Genomic DNA, 6,000 nt, shown 5'->3' with positions numbered 1-6,000 from the left:
TTTAACCCCCAAAATGGAGTTAGTAAATCATGATATGGCAGTAAAAAAATAATATGCAGGCCACATAACTCTTTGTTTAGGGCAGAATCTAAATTCAAATTAAATGATATTGGCTGCAGTTTGTATGTGTGTGTGAATGTTTGTGTGAGAGAGCTCAAGAGATATAATGCAACATCCCAAGAAAGCAAATGGGGAATATATTTGGCCCATTAATTTACAAAACTGTTAGGAAATGTCCTACAAGAATGTGAAATAGATGTGATGGTTGCTGTGTGAGCCAGGAAGAGAAACCAATGCATAGAAGCAGCTTTCCACTGAAAGATCTGTTTGCAGCTGCCATGCATGAAGAACCATGCATGGGGGCACTGCTATACAGTGGTTCCGCTCCTTCCTCCTGGGCCGTGTTCAGAAAGTGGGGGGGGGTGAGTGTTCAGACCCCTGGGCTGTCACTTGTGGGGTGCCTCAGGGTTCTGTCCCCTCCCCCATGCTTTTCAACATCTACATGCAGCCGCTGGGAGAGATCATCAGGGGGTTTGGGCTGGGTGTCCATCAGTATGCGGATGATACTTAGCTCTACCTCTCTTTCAAATCAGAACCAGTGAAGGCAGTGAAGGTCCTGTGTGAGTGTCTGGAGGCGGTTGGAGGGTGGATGGCAGTTAACAGATTGAGGCTGAATCCTGACAAGACAGAAGTACTGTTTTGGGGGGACAGGAGGCGGGCAGGTGTGGAAGACTCCCTGGTCCTGAATGGGGCAACTGTGCCCCTGAAGGACCAGGTGCACAGTCTGGGAGTCATTTTGGACTCACAGCTGTCCATGGAGGCGCAGGTCAATTCTGTATCCAGGGCAGCTGTCTACCAGCTCCATCTGGTACGCAGGCTGAGACCCTACCTGCCCATGGACTGTCTTGCCAGAGTGGTGCATGCTCGAGTTATCTCCCGCTTGGACTACTGCAATGCGCTCTATGTGGGGCTACCTTTGAAGGTGACCCGGAAACTACAACTAATCCAGAATGCGGCAGCTAGACTGGTGACTGGGGGAGGCCACCGAGACCATATAACACCAGTCCTGAATGATTTACATTGGCTCCCAGTACATTTCCGAGCACAATTCAAAGTGTTGGTGTTGACCTTTAAAGCCCTAAACAGCCTCGGCCCAGTATACTTGAAGGAGAGTCTCCACCTCCATCATTCTGCCCGGACACTGAGGTCCAGCGCTGAGGGCCTTCTGGCGGTTCCCTCACAGCGAGAAGCAAAGCTACAGGGAACCAGGCAGAGGGCCTTCTCAGTAGTGGCGCCCGCCCTGTGGAACACCCTCTCATCAGATGTCAACGAGATAAACAACTACCTGACATTTAGAAGACATCTGAAGGCAGCCCTGTTTAGGGAAGTTTTTAATGTGTGACATTTTAATGTATTTTTAATCTTTGTTGGAAGCCACCCAGAGTGGCTGGGGAAACCCAGCCAGATGGGTGGGGTACAGATAATAAATTATATTATTATTATTATTATTATTATAGAAAAGGATACATGAAACCCCAGTTCAGCAAAAGGATTCTGCTTGAGAAGAGCAGAACTGATCGAAAATAATTAGCATGATTTTAAGTATCCTCTTAAAATTCATTGCAAATTTCTCCGCTCCCCAAGAGAGCAATACGAACTCTCTGCAAGTAAAACAATGAATCCTACAACTTACTAAGTAGCAGACAGAATTATTTAGCAAGTCCTGAGTCCTCTAGGCTAAAAGAAGGGGGGGGATAAGTGGGGTGGGCAAGAGCTGTCTAAAGTTTCAGTCAATATTTACCTATTGGGTTAATAAATTGTGATCCTGACCTTCAGCAAAAGTCAATATCTCCTGATTATTAAATGTATGCACCCTCTACACCTTTCTTATTTGCCCAGGTTCATCATATAATGAGTCAACAGTTTGCAGCGGCAACTTTGCCTTAATTGCAAATGTCTGGACAGAGGAATCGTAAATCTCTCAAAGAGTCAACTGAAATGGCTTTAAACCAGACACACTCAGGTGCCAACCCTGATCTGGTATGAGGGACTTAAAGTGGTGTGTGTGTGTGTGTGTGTATCATATAGATAGATGACACACAAACACACACACCCCACAGCCATTTTAAAATCACATTCTGCCTTTATGATGAGAAACCAGGGGGTAGTATCTTCTAGGACAGGCATCCCCAAACTGCGGCCCTCCAGATGTTTTGGCCTACAACTCCCATGATCCCTAGCTAACAGGACCAGTGGTCGGGGAAGATGGGAATTGTAGTCCAAAACATCTGGAGGGCCGAAGTTTGGGGATGCCTGTTCTAGGATTTACAGTTTGAAAATGGCAGTAAGATTTCCTTAATTTGGGGTAGAAAGAAAAAGAAATGGCTTGTTTTGAATGAGGTAAATGTTTGATGGCATATTGACATTGTATGTTTTTCTTCTACGGATGCTGGAGTAGTTTTTCCAGAAATATTTTTTTTGTGTTACGTGTTTTGGGAAACAGGTTGTTGTTTTAGGTTAAGGGGAAAGTCTAGCATATGCTCTTTACCCATGGATTATATGACATATTTGTCATTTTAATAAAAAGATTGGCCAGAAACCATTGCCTGGCCACAGCAGAATAAGCAAGTCCATTGACTAACATTGGCATTTTTTCTGGCCAATGTTAGTCAATGGACTTGCTTATTTTGCTGTTGCTAGGCAATGGCTTCTGGCCAATCTTAGCCTCTGAAATGATAGAAGTTTGTTATTGCTAGGCAAGATACTTGGAGACTTCGTGTCAACCTTGTACAGTTCAGGTAGGTCAAGAGATCAGATGTCAGGTGTGAAAGGTGGCAAGGAGAAGAAATCACAGGAGATGAGTAGAAATAATTTGAGAGGCATAGAGGGAAGCGGAAAATATTTCTGAGGCATACAGTGGCTTGATTTCTGATGGGAAGCTTCTGAAAGCACAGGAGAGCCTTCTATCTATCTAAGAAGTTCAAACCTATCCATTCTGAAGGAAATCAGCCCTGAGCGCTCACTGGAAGGACAGATCCTGAAGCTGAGGCTCCAATACTTTGGCCACCTCATGAGAAGAGAAGAGAAGACTCCCTGGAAAAGACCCTGATGTTGGGAAAGATGGAGGGCACCAGGAGAAGGGGATGACAGAGGGTGAGATGGTTGGACAGTGTTCTCAAAGCTATGAACATGAGTCTGACCAAACTGCGGGAAGCAGTGGAAGACAGGAGTGCCTGGCGTGCTCGACTAAACAACAAAGATATAGGATTAGCTGGATGTGACTTCTTGCTCTTCTAAATGGTGTGTGATTTCTTATTAATGAGCTATTTCTCCCTTTGTAACTTTCAGTTTCAAGTCTGCCTGATGAGAGAGTTGCAGGCTTCTCAAAAAGTAATCAGATTCAATTAACAAACAACCTTCCGGTTTAACACACCACATTCAGGGCTTTCCATGTTTACTCGAGCTCCAAAATGCCAGGAAATTGCAGCTGTTAAATTACTGGGATCCCACTGGAATCAACTGTGCTATTGGGAACTCTGCAATGCAGCTGAACTCTGTGAAAAGCAGGGCTTGAAGTCAGCACCAGCCACCTGATAGGCTGATCTCAGTGGAGAACTATCACACAGCTTCCTCAGCTGAAAGCAAGACCTGAGGTCAGCACCAATCCACTTAGATTGCCCTTTGCAGTGTGGTTTGAATTCAAGGCACTCCACAGAGGAAAGAGTGGGTCACCTGACATCATGCTGACATCAGGTGATTGACAGTTGGGCAGCCTTGCCCACCTATCAGAATGGACCATGAGGGGATAGGGCAACTCAGAATCCCATCTGCTGACTGTAAGATGTCTTCTACCCCTGTATTAATATGTAAGGGTTTTTGGTTGTTGTTTTGCTAAATCAAGCTACTTTTTTGCATGCTTATCTTTATTAAAGTTTTTTTTAATATAACAAGAAAAAGAAGGGAGAGAAAAAGACTGTTATGTCGTGGGTGCAAATTTCAGCTCTTTGTGTGATCAGCTCTGTGTAGTGATTCAGCATGCTAGCAAGGATATGCTAGGAGTCAAGTCTAACAAGAACAATCTTTTTTATTGCAGTAGGAATTTAACTGGGGAAAGGGAAAAGGGCGAGCTCCTTTTATACTCTCAGGAATAGGAGTTGGGGAAAGGATACATTCACATTTTGGCGGGACCCAATCGGAGTAGAGAGACACATTGCACTAACAAGTTAACCAATAGCAACTGTCGCTCCACCTGTTTGAATCACCCTGGAGCGGGAAAGGTACCGGTAGTTACAGAACTAGCAGTGAAACTCATATGCACATATTGCACCAAACATAACAAAGATAAGGAAGGGAAGGGAAGGGAAGATGGGATTCCGATTCTCTGTCAGTTACATATAAAGAATTATTCAAAACATTTGCAAATTGAGCTACACTTAGAAGTACTATTCAGGTACAGCTGGAGACAAGATGGCCCAGAATTTATGACAGGGGTAGCTAGTACGATGTCCTACAGATATTGTTGGATTGCCATTCCCATCATCCCTGGCCTTTGGCCATGGTAGCTAGGACTGGTGGGAGTTGTATTTGAACCATGTCTGGAGGGCAGCACGTCAGGTACCTCGGGTTTATGAAGGGCTAAGTTCAGGTTTCGAAATTTGGGGAGTGCAGCCTTCCTTTCCTGCCTCCTCTGCTTCTCATCAGAGTGTTCAAACTAGGTTTGAGAAAAGAGAGGCTTACATGTGAGGGGAATACATGAATGAAGCTCAGCAAGGAAACAATTCTTTCATTAGCTATCCGTATTTCAAACTGTTGCTAAAGAATTGTGCCATCAAAGGAGGGGAAAAACCCAATGCTGACGAGCAGAGGTTAGATAAAAATGGGAGGCCATGTAGTTTTGTGGGTTTTAAATAAATAACTCACGGACATGTCAGTCACTTCAGCATCCGTCTAAGTAGGGCTGCACACTAGACTTGTCACATTTATTTTTAGGTCATTCTCAGAATGGAAGATTTGTGGATAAATAGGCTTGTCAATGTATTATTTAAACATTAATGGCAGAAGCTTGAAATTACTGGCTTTTCAGACCCAGTGCTGGCTATTCAACATGGTTTCTTTTGCTAGAGCTAGGATGGAGAACCTGTGGCCTTCAGAGGTTGTTGCAGTGCATGTCCCATTGTCCCTGACCATCTGTCATGGGGATCGGAGCCTGACAATTTCCAGAGGGCCACAGATTCCCCCATCCCCCATGAAACAGACCAACAATATACAAGTTGGTAATTTCTACTTGGAATGCCTCTGCCCAAATACTTCCAGTAACATATTGATACTTGTGTTATAGTTGATTAACATACAGGACAAATGGCTCAGTTATCCAATGGGTGGGCTGTTTCTAAGCCAGGGTTTGGTATGAGGGAATTTTTTTTAAAAAAAATGCTATGCCACATAACTGCAGTGAAAATCGAAGAAGCAAATGTATATACAGTACAGCAGTGCAGTTCACTGTACAGGAAGGCCATGAAGTTATTAGTTATTTCCAGTGTTTTCTATGAATTATTATTATTATTACAGTATTATTTCATTATTTATATTCTGTCCACCTGACAGGGTTGCCCCAGCCACTCTGGGCAGCTTCCAACACATCTAAAAACATAAGAAAATATTCAAACGTTAAAGGGCTGTCTTCAGGTGTCTTCTAAAGGTTTTAAAGTGTTATTCATCTCCTTGACATCTGATGGGAGGGCATGCCACAGGCAGGGCACCACTGCCTGGTTCCCTGTAGCTTCACGTCTCATAGTGAGGAAATGACCAGAAGGCCCTCAGAGCTGGACCTCAGTGTCTGGGCTTCGACATCAGAGGTTGAGGCGCTTCTTCAGGTATACAAGGTCAAGGCATCATCTCAAAATGTTTAGATGGTAGGTTCTGCTCATTTAAACATTTGCTGGACAATATCACTTTGGTTATATGGTATATATACAAAGTGGAAGTTTCAAAGAATGAGGG

The sequence above is a fragment of the Zootoca vivipara genome, chromosome 7 (genome assembly GCF_965207765.1).
Source record: "Zootoca vivipara chromosome 7, rZooViv2.hap1.1, whole genome shotgun sequence".
Lineage (NCBI taxonomy): Eukaryota > Metazoa > Chordata > Lepidosauria > Squamata > Lacertidae > Zootoca > Zootoca vivipara.
Note: the sequence above shows the minus strand (reverse complement) of the source record.